Source organism: Eurytemora carolleeae, unplaced genomic scaffold (genome assembly GCF_000591075.1).
Source record: "Eurytemora carolleeae unplaced genomic scaffold, Eaff_2.0 scaffold1190, whole genome shotgun sequence".
NCBI lineage: Eukaryota > Metazoa > Arthropoda > Copepoda > Calanoida > Temoridae > Eurytemora > Eurytemora carolleeae.
The window spans coordinates 121,266-133,927 of record NW_019397076.1 but is presented as its reverse complement, the minus strand read 5'-3'; the positions used below and the strand labels follow the sequence as shown (position 1 = coordinate 133,927).

General features: G+C 33.5%; 1 long non-coding RNA gene across 1 annotated transcript; it reads left to right on the top strand.

Moving 5' to 3' along the window:
• The first annotated feature begins 3,627 nt into the window (after window positions 1-3,627).
• On the top strand, window positions 3,628-4,969 carry LOC111711650 (uncharacterized). Its single transcript, XR_002767296.1, has 3 exons — window positions 3,628-3,806; window positions 4,305-4,378; window positions 4,684-4,969. It is a non-coding gene; the product is annotated as an uncharacterized LOC111711650 (long non-coding RNA).
• The last annotated feature ends 7,693 nt before the right edge of the window (window positions 4,970-12,662 follow it).

Below are 12,662 nucleotides of genomic sequence, written 5' to 3'. Positions count from 1 at the left end.
CCGATTCACAAAAAGCCTATTCAAAATCTAAGGTCATACATGAAGCTTTAATGAATATATTACAATTTATTAAGAAAGGAAAACTTGAGAACAAGCGGTTAGCGCTATTGGCAATCGATTTCAAGAAAGCTTTTGATTCTGTATCGCACGAATATATCCTAGAAATCTTAAAATTTTTTAACTATTCCGATTATATGATAAAAATAGTCAGAACCACAATGAAGAAGAAAATTGCTGGCATCATAACTGAGTCCGGTGTTATCGATTTCTTTGAGATACTGTGCGGAGTAGCACAAGGTGACTCACCGTCAGGTTTGATTTTCATACTGGCACTAGAACCTCTGCTCTGGAAGCTGACTCTGGATCTAGGTGTTGTTCATCCTGTCTTTGAAAACGGCTCTCAAGTGAACGACAGTAGCTACCCTGACGATGTATCCATACTCGTAAACGGCGAACCTGAAAATATCGTAAATGTTAAAAATATACTTGATGAGTTCGGTAGATTATCGGGCCTAATAATAAACGTAGAAAAAACTCAAGTTTTACCAATTAATGTTTCGCCTAATTTTGCTGAAAATATTGCTGAAACTGGCTTCTCGATTGTGAAAAATCTAACAATACTTGGGTTAGATATCACTGAAAACTTACACTTGGAGGAAACTAATTTTAATAAGCTCATGGTGAAAATTAGAGGAATGTCGATATTTTGGTCAAAATTCAAACTATCAATTGTTGGTCGGATAAATATCGCAAAAACATATCTCCTGTCACAAATCGGGTCCTCGGCCCCTGTAATCACATTTAGTAAAACTCAGTTGCAAACCCTCAGAAATGAGATTGGATCTTTTGTGCGAGGGAGTTTGAAAACACCAATAAACACGGTATACAATGCAATACATCAGGGAGGCTTAGGAATGATTGAGATTGAATCTTACATAAACGCGATCAAGGTTGGGTTTTTTAGAAAATCAATCAATAATGACGATTTTTGGGCAAAAGAAATTCAGAGTTTCAGAATATCTGAAGATTTCCCGTTTCATTTTAAAAGCTCAATAGCTCAACGGACACTCCGTGTGGAGAACTATCAATTTATGTTAGGACATTTTGTAATGTATTCTGGTCGACGAATGGTAACTTTCTTGATATGAGAATATTTGATAATGACACAGCGAGATTGGAGTCTGGTGAGAAATTAAATATAAATCATTTCAGAGAAAATCTTACACATGGAGAAGCAACTTTGGTTAGAAAACTAAGATTCGTCAACCTAGTAGACATACTTAACAGCGATACTTTCTCAGAAAATAGTCTAACGTTATACCTCGGGTTCCGACCTAACTTATTGGAAGTATTTTATTTAAAATCGGTGCATAGAAGCGTGAAGAGGCAGTTTGCAATGAACAAGGACAAAGTTTGCACACCTATCGTTACCTTCTTTAGGAAAATAGTTGGGGGCAGCGTTAAAATAAGACGGATTATTGATAATGTCGAGTCAGACTTCGGGCCGACGCCTGGTTTGCGCAAGCGCGTTGCCCTATCAAATTATATCGCCGCAAATCCTGAGAGAGATTGCAACTTCAATAAAATTTTTAAGATCTCAAAGCTGAAAAAAAACCTACGTAGTTTTATTTTCAATTTTACATCTCAGACTCTATATCATAATGCAATGATTGCACACTTTGTTCATGATCACGACCCTACATGTCAACGGTGCGAGTTTGGAAAACTTAGACCTGCACCGAGAGAAACTATCTCCCATGTTTTCTGGGATTGTCCAAAAATATACGATATTCTAACTGATTTAAACCTGATAATATCAAATGGGGCTTTATCACATGAAGAATTAAAAACTACAATTTTCTTAGGCTGTAGCAATCCAATATCCTATAATATTGAAACAACCAACATTATTTGCTTTATAGTCATGTACTTTATATTCTCCACAAGGAATAATAGACGAATTTACAATACTACCATATTAAAACATTTCATTTCTTACCACACTTCTAGAACCAACAAACCCTTGTTCGTCGAATATTGAAATTGAATCAAATTTAAGCTTTCTTGCTAAATATAATAACAACTTTATTAATATCGTGCTGGTGACAATAATAATTGCAACCGCCCGTGTTTTGCCATACCAAACCATGACAATGCTACTCATGGCTAGTCCGCCATTTTGTGTGAGACTCAATAAGGAAGATATATTCAAGTTACAGTGTAAGCTTTGTGTACCTAGTGTCAAAATTGAGCCATTAATAATTTTTAAATCAAGATTCCTTACGAGTCAATCCTACAAGGATAACTCTGACGAATCACATCTGTCGAACCTAAAGATACGCCGGAACCCTGCAACAACTGCAGTACATCTTTACGTTAATTATAAAAATATAACCTTCAACAGTAAACCTGAGTTTGTCCTACTTTTGGACAATCTGAACAAAAACATAGCGTCCTCACTGGAATGCAATAAAAGTAAATCCCTCGAGGATAGTTTAAGTATATTTGAAATTTTTGTTCAAAAATTAAATGTCTTGAAATTAAAAAAGAAATACACCACAACTCAAAGAGATTGCGGCGTTTATGGATCCGTTAAGGATACCAACGCAAATGCGTGTATCAGTGTTGTGAAGTACAAACTGACCATAATGTTATTTTTCAGAGAAATGTCTGACAAACTTAGTAGTGTTCCTATGGAGGTGGAGGAGGGTGGAATCGATGCCTATATGTCCGACTTCCAGGGGATGCTGGACAGGTTGGATAACCCCAGTGAGGTAAGCGGTGTGGGGGTTGGGTCCTGTGCAGGGGAAGTTCTAGTAGAGAGGGAGTCTAACGCCATGGGCAGGAACGGGGGGATTGAAGATGGCAAAGTTAAGCCAGTACCCGTGTCAACTTTTACCTGTCCTGAACCCCGGTCTGATATTGAGAGTGTTCAAGGGGTTAAGTCAAACTTGTCAAGGGATGAAAGGGGTTGCATTAATGAGATTGAAGTGGTCCGGAATTTAATTCAGAAATGTCATCATTTCTGGACGGTAATGGACATGCCCAAACCAACCCTGGGTCCCTCTGTTCCGTGCGGGGTTAGTTTTTCCCAATGGGTGGAAACTCATAGAGAGTACTGCGGTTTTGAGGAACTGAAGCCCTCAGGTGCGTTTAAACGCTCGCAGCCGCCCATGTCGTATCAGAAAAAGGCCAAACGCTAATATTCTGAACGTGCTTAACATAGAAAGAACCCTGCACAGGATTCCCCCCCCCTCACATGGGTACCCCAGCCTGTTTCGGTAAAACCCTGGTTAGTCCTCATTTAGGTACTCGTCCTCACCTCTTTCACCTACCAATCCCTTAATCCTTTTCTCTAATCCTATACCTAATCCTACTCCTATCCCACTATCCTTATAACCTTTTCTAAATTTCAACCTTTAAATCTTTATTTTTAAAACACAATAAATTCCATCATTTAAACTTATTTTTTCCATTTTTCATTCCTTATAAAAAATAATATTTCCTATTCTTGCTGACTTATGTCAATATTTGTCAATTGTCAATCAAAAAAATATTTCCTATTTTTGCTGACTTATGACAATATTTGTCGGTATTTAAACGTTAGTATTAAAACTCGTAAAAGCAAAATATTTCTTATTTATTTGCTAACTTCTGCTAAAAACTTGCCAATAGTTTATTTTAAAACTTCCTATTACAGTACCTATTCCTATCTATCCTTTTCTCAACTTATTCCTATTGCCTTAACAGTTCAAACTATCTCAAAACTGAGGAGTGAATTGTGGCCAAATAGCTTGTGGAAAACGGTAAGGATAATCCACACGCAACATAGTTTCTTGCAAAAAAAAATTTTTAATTGTGCTTTTCCATCTCGGAAAAAATTTTAAGTATAAATATACATATTTATACACTTTACTTATCCTTCGAAAAAAGTTAATTAAATTAACTACTGGTTCCTGATGAACAATTTCAAAAATAAAATGTCCGACACAATAAGAAAATGTAAATACTCTTTTTTAAATTTAATCTTAACAAAGAAATTTTACTGTATTACTGAAATTTCTATCTTTTGGCTCTTAATTAAATTTGGATGAGCAATAATATATTTTCTCGTTTTCGCATTATTGTCAAAATATGACACTTTCGACTTTTATGCCTCGTAAGAATGAAAAGAAAAACCAATTGAAAATTAACAATTAAATCGCGAAAAAGAAATTTTTTTTATTTTCATTATTATCGTCCTGCTTTTAAATACTCTTAAAATAATTACACATATTTCCAAATTCTCTTACACTTTTAAACAGTTTGACGAGAACCTCCTGATCCTGTGCAGGCTGGTTGTATGAGTCAGAACATCTCACAAACGGACAGAATAACGGTAAAAAAGATTAAATAAAACCTTTAGGAGCCCGTAGAAGTTTCGAAGATGTTAACTCTTTAATATTATTCTACCGCCATCATAAAAAATTATATTAAAAATTGGTCACTGACAAAAAAAATCTTTTTTTTTTAATGCATTTTCCCTTTAATAATATGTCAAGTACCTCCTATATCCGCCTTGCTGAAAATCGATTGAAAAGTTTAATCCTTCACTATCAAAAACTAAATCTGTAATATCACGTCTTGAAATTAAAACTTAAAGAGATATTGCAAAAAATTGTCAAAATTTTTCTTTATACTCAGTTAAAACTGGGTCCCAGCTGACAAACAGACGGATATCGGACCTGGCGATCTCGGAGCTACACCCCAAAACTGATGATTAACGTAAACCGTGCCCGAGAAGATGAACGAGTGCGAGAATATCCTGACGAACCTCATGGGAGCTGAGGGACCTCATATCGGTACTTCTCGGCGAAAAATAACGCCTGATGAACCTGAAACGCCCCCTGGACCGACAGACCCATGATGTCTCAAGATGAGAGGAAAACTACGCAGCAACGCTATCTTTTAATTTATAGCTCAATACAACGAGCTAATACAGGGGGGTAAATAAGGATTCTGTAGGGGGGTAAATATTTTTAATTTGGCGTTTCTTAATTAATATTTTAACGTTTTAACTCAAGCCATAATTAGAGCTCTATAAACATAATTAATTAAAACCCCGAGATGCTTGAATTATTTCCTTCCTCCTTCATCATAGTTCTTCTTTTACCTAGTCATGCTGAAACCGTGAGGACGTATGAGCGGAGAACCAAAGAGACCTTACATCATCATCACTGAGCACATAATAACGGTAAAAAATATATTTCCATAAGTCCCGTGATGAGTGGCAGAATTCCTTCATTACCAATGATTTTTTAACCTTCTATACACAGAGAGCGGGAGCGTGAACATGGATCTTTTTGGAATATTAAGGTCGAAACCTAATGTACACGATATTAGATCACATCTCTAAATAAAATTATAAACTTTGAGCATGCAAAACCAGTTGTCTAAGTTTAAAAACCTTCTTGTCACCTCTTAACCCCTAAATTAATACTTCGGACATAAAACTATGTAACTGCAAGCAAGAACTAAAGTCAAAACCTTCTTGCACGAAAACTAAGGCACTCATTGTTAAAACTCATTTTTTTACAAAATTTAAACGTTGAGAATGGAATGTCAGTCTTCTAAGGTTTAAGATTTTCACTTCATTTGCTACCCTTTAATTTAATCTTTCGGACATAAAACCTTGCTACTGCAAGCATGTAATACCAACTCGTACAAAAAAGAGATTTGGTTTGTGTCCGTAAGGCTAATTAAAGAATACTGGAATAAAAACTTTCAGTAAAGCCGAGTCTCTATATTTTAAATGTCTTACTAAATAAATCTCTATCAATCCATAAAATTTTGAGGACTCCATTTTAAAATCTGAATCTTCTCCCAAGCCTTGAATCTTCTTTCACAATAAACTAATGCTCTTTTTCTTACTGATTCAGTCTGTGGAAGCAGAAACGTCTCCTGGACCGTCAAACCTCATCGCCTGGAAATCATGATGTCTCAAGAAGACGAGACAAATACGCTACATCAATACCTCTAAACCCCTGCACAATATAACTGTGCATCATTTGGCTATACCTTGATTATTTAAGAGAAATGAATCTCCTTCCAATGTTTTAGTCAGAAATGTGGAACCAATGTTCTACATGATTTTAATTTGAAATTAGTCGTTTCTACAACAAGCTTTTTCAAATTTAACACTTACAAATTTTGGTGCCTGCTATAGCCACGTAGGCCGTGTAGATTATTAACTACATAAAGAAAAGAACATGCAGGAAGGAACCATCAATGTTCCTCGCCTGCATGTATCCCAAATATATTGTTTTACATAATTACGTCTGCTATTTAGCATCAAGACGAAATAGTTCAACTAATGTAAGACTGGCGACGAACTTTCAATGTTCACCGTCAGTACAATCGTAGTCTGTTTCCCATTTGTACTTTGTTACATTTCCATTACATCGTTAGATAAAAACTTTCTAATGCATGCCCATCAGATTTTTCTCATTAAATGCTCCAATATTATACAGATGAATTTTTAAAAAAACTAAATCCTAGTCAAAGACTAAATACAAGCAATTTATTCCCTGCATCCCTCATTTTGTGTGTCTTGCAGGACAAATCCGAAATTCCAATTTAATGGAAAAAAATGAAAATGATAAAATGTATCAGTATAATTTATCTAATTTAAATATATGTACACATTATTATCGTATTAAAATTGTTTAATACATGTTGGTATTTTTGTACAATTAATCTTGTAAACCATAATAACCATGATACGTAAATAAATATCTAGATTTTAAAAAAGATTATAGTGGGCCAACCAAATTAAAACAACCAACTCAGGTTAGGCGGGTCCAAACTACATTGTAATTTGTGATTTTTTATTTGTATTATCTCGTGCTTTGTAGTTGAATAAAAATATGAAATATGAAATGAAATGCTTTGGATAAAGAATGATAACTAGATAGATAGACAGATTGATAAAGTGTATTGCTAAAATACATGTATCTGTGTACAGAACGAGTTTACAATTACAAATTGATGATTATTTTAACAGTACAAGTATAAAGCAGTTAGGTGGAAGCTCTTGGCTGTTTTGATTATTTTTTCCACCTAACTACAATAATGATAACAAAGCATTTCAATTAAATATATTTGAGGAGAACTATTAAAGATCAGGGTGCGATTTTATCTTATGCAAAATAGTTCATACATTTGTTAGAATAACTAGACTTAAAAATAATTTTCTGACATGTACAAAACATATATCAAAACATATGTAATGTAATGTAATTTTCAAAAAGAGAATTTAGTAGTCTATTTTAAATATGGAGTGTTGCTTTTTTTAAGTCAAGAGGCAGGTTATTCCATATCTTAAGAAGAGAGCTTGACGATAAATACTGTGATAAGCTCATATTGAGAATTATGTTGAATTACAAAGCTTTGCTAGTAAGTTATCAAATCACTTATTGAGTAAAATTGGTCTGTTTACACTGCACCATTTGTGTGTCTCATGTGCATTGAAGTCTTCTATCTCTTCCAGAGTTTTATGGTTCTTACTGTATTGCCTCATTAGTAAGCTTAGACATTTTAGAACAATAGAAAGCACTTGTGTTTACCTCTAATTTTAATAAACATCGATTTTAAAACGAGAGCTTGCGGCTTTTGTATCACTTTGGTAGCCAGCCTTTCACAATTAAAATAGGGAACTTTTTCTTGTTGGTCGGGGCCTTAGAAAAAAGTATGAAGGAACTGAGTTTTTGCCACAAACTCTGAATTTCTAATCCCATTATGATTGCAATCCAATGTCGTGGAAATTTGATATTTCAAACTATGAATTCTGTCAGATATAATAATCTAAGCTTATAAAATAACAGATTTATCTACATCAAGTTGCAAAGATAAAGGGAAAAGAAAATTTTAGTTTGTGGCAAAAATGAGGTGGTTAACAAATTAAATATTTACATGTGGCAAATTTATTTTGCATTTTTTTAACCTTTTGGTAAATTTTACTTTTTTAGACATTAAAATCCGTTGTTCAATAACCCTGAAAACATGACTAATGGATTATACAAAATTGAATTTAACACTTTTCTGTAAAATGCATAAACAAACTCTAAAATTTACTTTTGTACAGACCTAAAGTTTTCAGACCTAAAGCTTTCAGACTTACGCACTAAAATATTCTTATGTAACCTGCAAATATCGCAAAAAAATATGTATAAAAATTTAGTTTTTAAAGTAAAATCAAAACATTTGCGGGAAATGTCGTCTTTTCAGCAATAGGGGAAGGATTTTCTCCACTTTTACAGCTAATAAGCTTGGTCCTATCATTGGTAATCTGTAAAAAGTATAAATCTTGTCAGTTATTGCACTTTTGTTCAAATCTATACTTGTTCAGAATGTTCATACAGTATAAAAATCTCCGAATTCAAAGTTTAGATACAATGCAGATTCAGTGTAAATAAAAAACTTAATTCAAAATTTCGAATCAGAATGGGATCTTAAAATTGACTATAATTATTATTATAATGATAAGATAAACGTTTTAATAGGAAATAGAATAAAGTATTATTAGGTTGGATTTAGATTTAAAAATAGAAAAGAAAAATAAAAGAGATTATAACTATAATTTTACTTTAATAACTTGGTAATCCAGCTTTGCCTGAAAACTATTTTTTTTTCTCTATAAAAGTCAACCCACTCAACAAAGAAACAAACAGATGGATCACTACTTTACATTAATAGATTAAGAAAAAATATTAATATATACTAGAAGAAATTTATTATTTATCGATTTTATTTCTTGAATTCCAAGCATTTCCTCTTCAGGTATAAAACAAAACATTGAGATCAGGAAAAAAACTCAATTTGATTGTTTTTATAAACTAATTTTCTATCTCAGAAAGAAAAGTTGTATCTTTTCAACTGAACACTGTCGGAAACGAACCTATGGATTTTTCAATATTTAAAGAATTGAGTTAAAGTCTAAAATGCGTTGAATTATGCAAAATAAATTTACTACTTCAGTGATACTTGAAATACAGAGTGGCATTATGCATGATTCACACATGTAAATTAATCTTCCTCAGGTCTCCATGAAATGTAATCAGTAAATCCTAGGATTGAAAAAGGAATGTGACCACTATATTTTCCTTCAAACGAAGAGGGGACATATCACAATAAATACAACAGAAGCGATTGTTCGGGGTGGAGTGTATGAACTACTCGGTTTCAAGCCAGGAAGTGCAATTTGTTTATCAGATGAAATTTGCTCCGGAGAACACTCGACGGACAAATCTCGAACACATCGTTCTGTCAAGGTTATAATGCAAGGAAAGTTATTTCAGATGTGTACGCATCTTTTGTACTGCAGTATACTGTCTCTGTCACAGCCTGACATAAGATCCATCTTTCACATAAAAATCAATGAAATATTCTGGTCATAGGAAACTATTATGTAAATTATCTCGGATACGAAACGAACACTAATGCATATCTATTCTTGTTTACAAATTCAACCTAGAGAGAACTGGTTCCAATATGTACGCAGAGTATACGCAACTGCAATTAACTTTCCGTGCATTATAACATTGGTTTCGGTGAAAATATTATGTCTGGAACCACAATTGGTTGGGATGAAACAAAAATTATTCAGGCCTTTCTTCTTCAGTAATCAAGGATGAAAATCTTGATAATTTTTGGGGATTAACTAAAGGATTGAGATAAAGTACGATCAGTATCAACATAGACTTTTTGACACAGGAGATTAGATTTTAGTCTCAACTGAAAGTTTAGACGGACTCTAAGCAGTGCTTCTATTTTAATTTCAGCCTTTATATTCTATAAATGTATGCCACGCTATGTTGCAGTTTACCAATTTAATAAATTATTTCTTCAAATTAAGTAAATCTATCAGAGGAATAAGGATCGCGGAGACAGGGAAAAGTGTTTAATCAAAAATCAATCGATAAACTTTCAAGTTAAAACCAGAGGATATAAATGATAGATTGTCAATATTCAATGACAGATATTTAGTTTTCTTCTTTATGCAACAAAGTTTATATATTTATAAAATTCTCTTTTTCTTCCTTTCTACTAATTCTACTAATACTAGTTTCTTCAATGTCTATTCTATGTGCCAAGATATTTTTCATACAAATTAAACACTAAAGTTTAAACTTTCCTAGTTTCAATATTTCAAGGTTGTGTGAAATCTTAGATTTAGATTGTCCTGTAAAATGTTGATAGCTATGGCGCCTATTGGTTTGACATTGATCGATGAAGTGCTTGTGTCCGTGTAGACATTGATAGCTGATCACGCCCATTGGTTTGGCGTTGATCGATTACGTGCTTGTGTCCGTGTAGACATTGATAGGTGATCATGCCCATTGGTTTGGCGTTGATCGATTACGAGCTCTTGTCCTGGTTGACATTGATAGCTGACGATATTGTGTCCGGGTTTAGCATTGATAGCTAAGTGAAACTGTACCTGGATGCATTTACTACAGATCTAACCAAATTGGTACCACACATACATCTTGTAACGGTAAGAAACAAATTATCCAATTGAAAAGTTGAAAGGTTGACAGGTTTCAGAGATTGTAATACCCATATCCAATACAGGAACATATTAACAATCTTGTTTCTCTGGCGGGATTTGCTTTCTTATCTTTCTCTTCACCCATCAAATCACAACCAGTCGTAGTACATTTGAATTTCCAAGCCGGGTCAACCTTTCTGGTCCCAGTTTGTACTGTACCTAGCTCTATGGATAGGACTAGCCGATGCAACAAGGTTGACGCGGTCAGACTTTGTGCTTCATATGGGTTAAATTTACTTTTACTAAAGGGGTAGAGGTGCGTGTATATATTAATACAAAAAATGATTTTTCTATACATAACTAATAAAACTAATACCTTGTTGCTTTTCCGATGATTTTTTGCACTCACACGTCAATCATAACTATTCTTATTTACATACTGCAGACATCGATCCTTCCATCACATTTTAGAAAAATATAATTCTAAACTCTCACGTTTGTCAGAGTATTAACTAGACAATAACTCGTCTCTTACAATCACATGATCAACATTCTTGATAGAAATATTATTCCTGGATAGATATAGTTTTAGGTTTTACTATAATTATGATAGATGTTTTCACTGATTTCTTTTTTTCTTCTTGTTTCTTCTACAAATTTCCTTTAATCTAGGTATGGAGTAGTCGTCTTCCAGAATCCAGCCTATTTTCGTTTTCTTAAATAGATAGATAGAAAGATAGATAAAGGCAGACTGACAGTCAAACAAGGAAGAGAAGAGGCCCGTTACAGAATGAAAAAGAGAAATAAGAGAGACGGACTTCAGTCAGAGAGTAGAAAATATTAGTTGATGGTAAACTCTCAACTAAACTACACTATGAATCAATACTCATATTTTCTGAAAAAAAAAATCAAATAAAAAAAATTTTATTAGTTAAATTTTTTTCTTTCTGAAATGAATTCGTGCTTCACAGATTGCAGCATTCTTGACAGGTATTTTTTACGTTTACATATTTCTAATCTTGATCCGGTGCATCCCAATAAACACTTCAGAATCGTCTTTGATCTGCGCGTCATTTTCTAACCAGTTATTGTAGGATTCCGCTGAAGGTCCAATTTATGCGAGATCCCTGATACTCTGTGATCTCTTAGCTCCTCCAGTTTGGATTTTCTAAAAATCTCCGTCAAATCATAAGATACCAAGATACAAACAAGATAGGCCCAATTTTGAAAAGCCAGACATGCCTTTTTTTATTACATTTCGGAGGTCAACGAGGATTTATAAGTAATCTTCTAATTCCCATGTTTACAGGGACTTTAAGCACCTGACCCTCTTTCTTCTTCACTTGAATCAAATGTTTGTTTATCTTCAAGTTAAATATGTTTAGAAGGATTTGCTTGTACATGGAAAATTCCAGGCTAACAAAAAAAATACATTTATCGTGAATTATCTATAATTCAGTCATGGTTGTCCATTATTAGGATGTTAACTCTCACAACAAGTTTATCGTTATTTCATTAAAACTCTTTAAATAGGATTTTTCAACGCGCTACTCTGAATAAATTGAGGTTTTGTGGCGCCCCTAAATCTTTTCTTTATGCTTGTTAGAATCTATTTATATATTTAGATTATCGTGAAACCACTGTGCTTTCTTGTGATTTTGCTATAAAATATATGTTTTTCTTCCGAATATATGAACGGGAAAAGTAATTCTAAATTGAAATCGTTATAAATCAAAACAAAATGTTTGTAAGTGAAAAGATTATCAGAATATATTAGTTTTGTCCTTTCTCAACATGAAACACAAGATAAATGCATTTTAACAGGAGTATTGTGACAAAAACCAGGGGGGGGGGAGTAGGATTTTCATTTCTTTATAAATTATAAAGTGACATAAAGCGTACTTTAGAAATGTCTATGGCAAAATAAGTAAACTTAATCGAAAAAAAAAGTTTGATCCCTTTGGTGTTTATATTGTAAAAAAGTTTTACTTCAATTTTTGTTTGGATGAAGTATACATGGTTCTATAATGGCTATAGGAGATCAATTATCAATAATCCCCCTCCCCCCCCCCTATCCACCCTCGATAAAAAAAATCGTCAGAAATGGCCGAAACAAAATATTTAGTTTTACCAG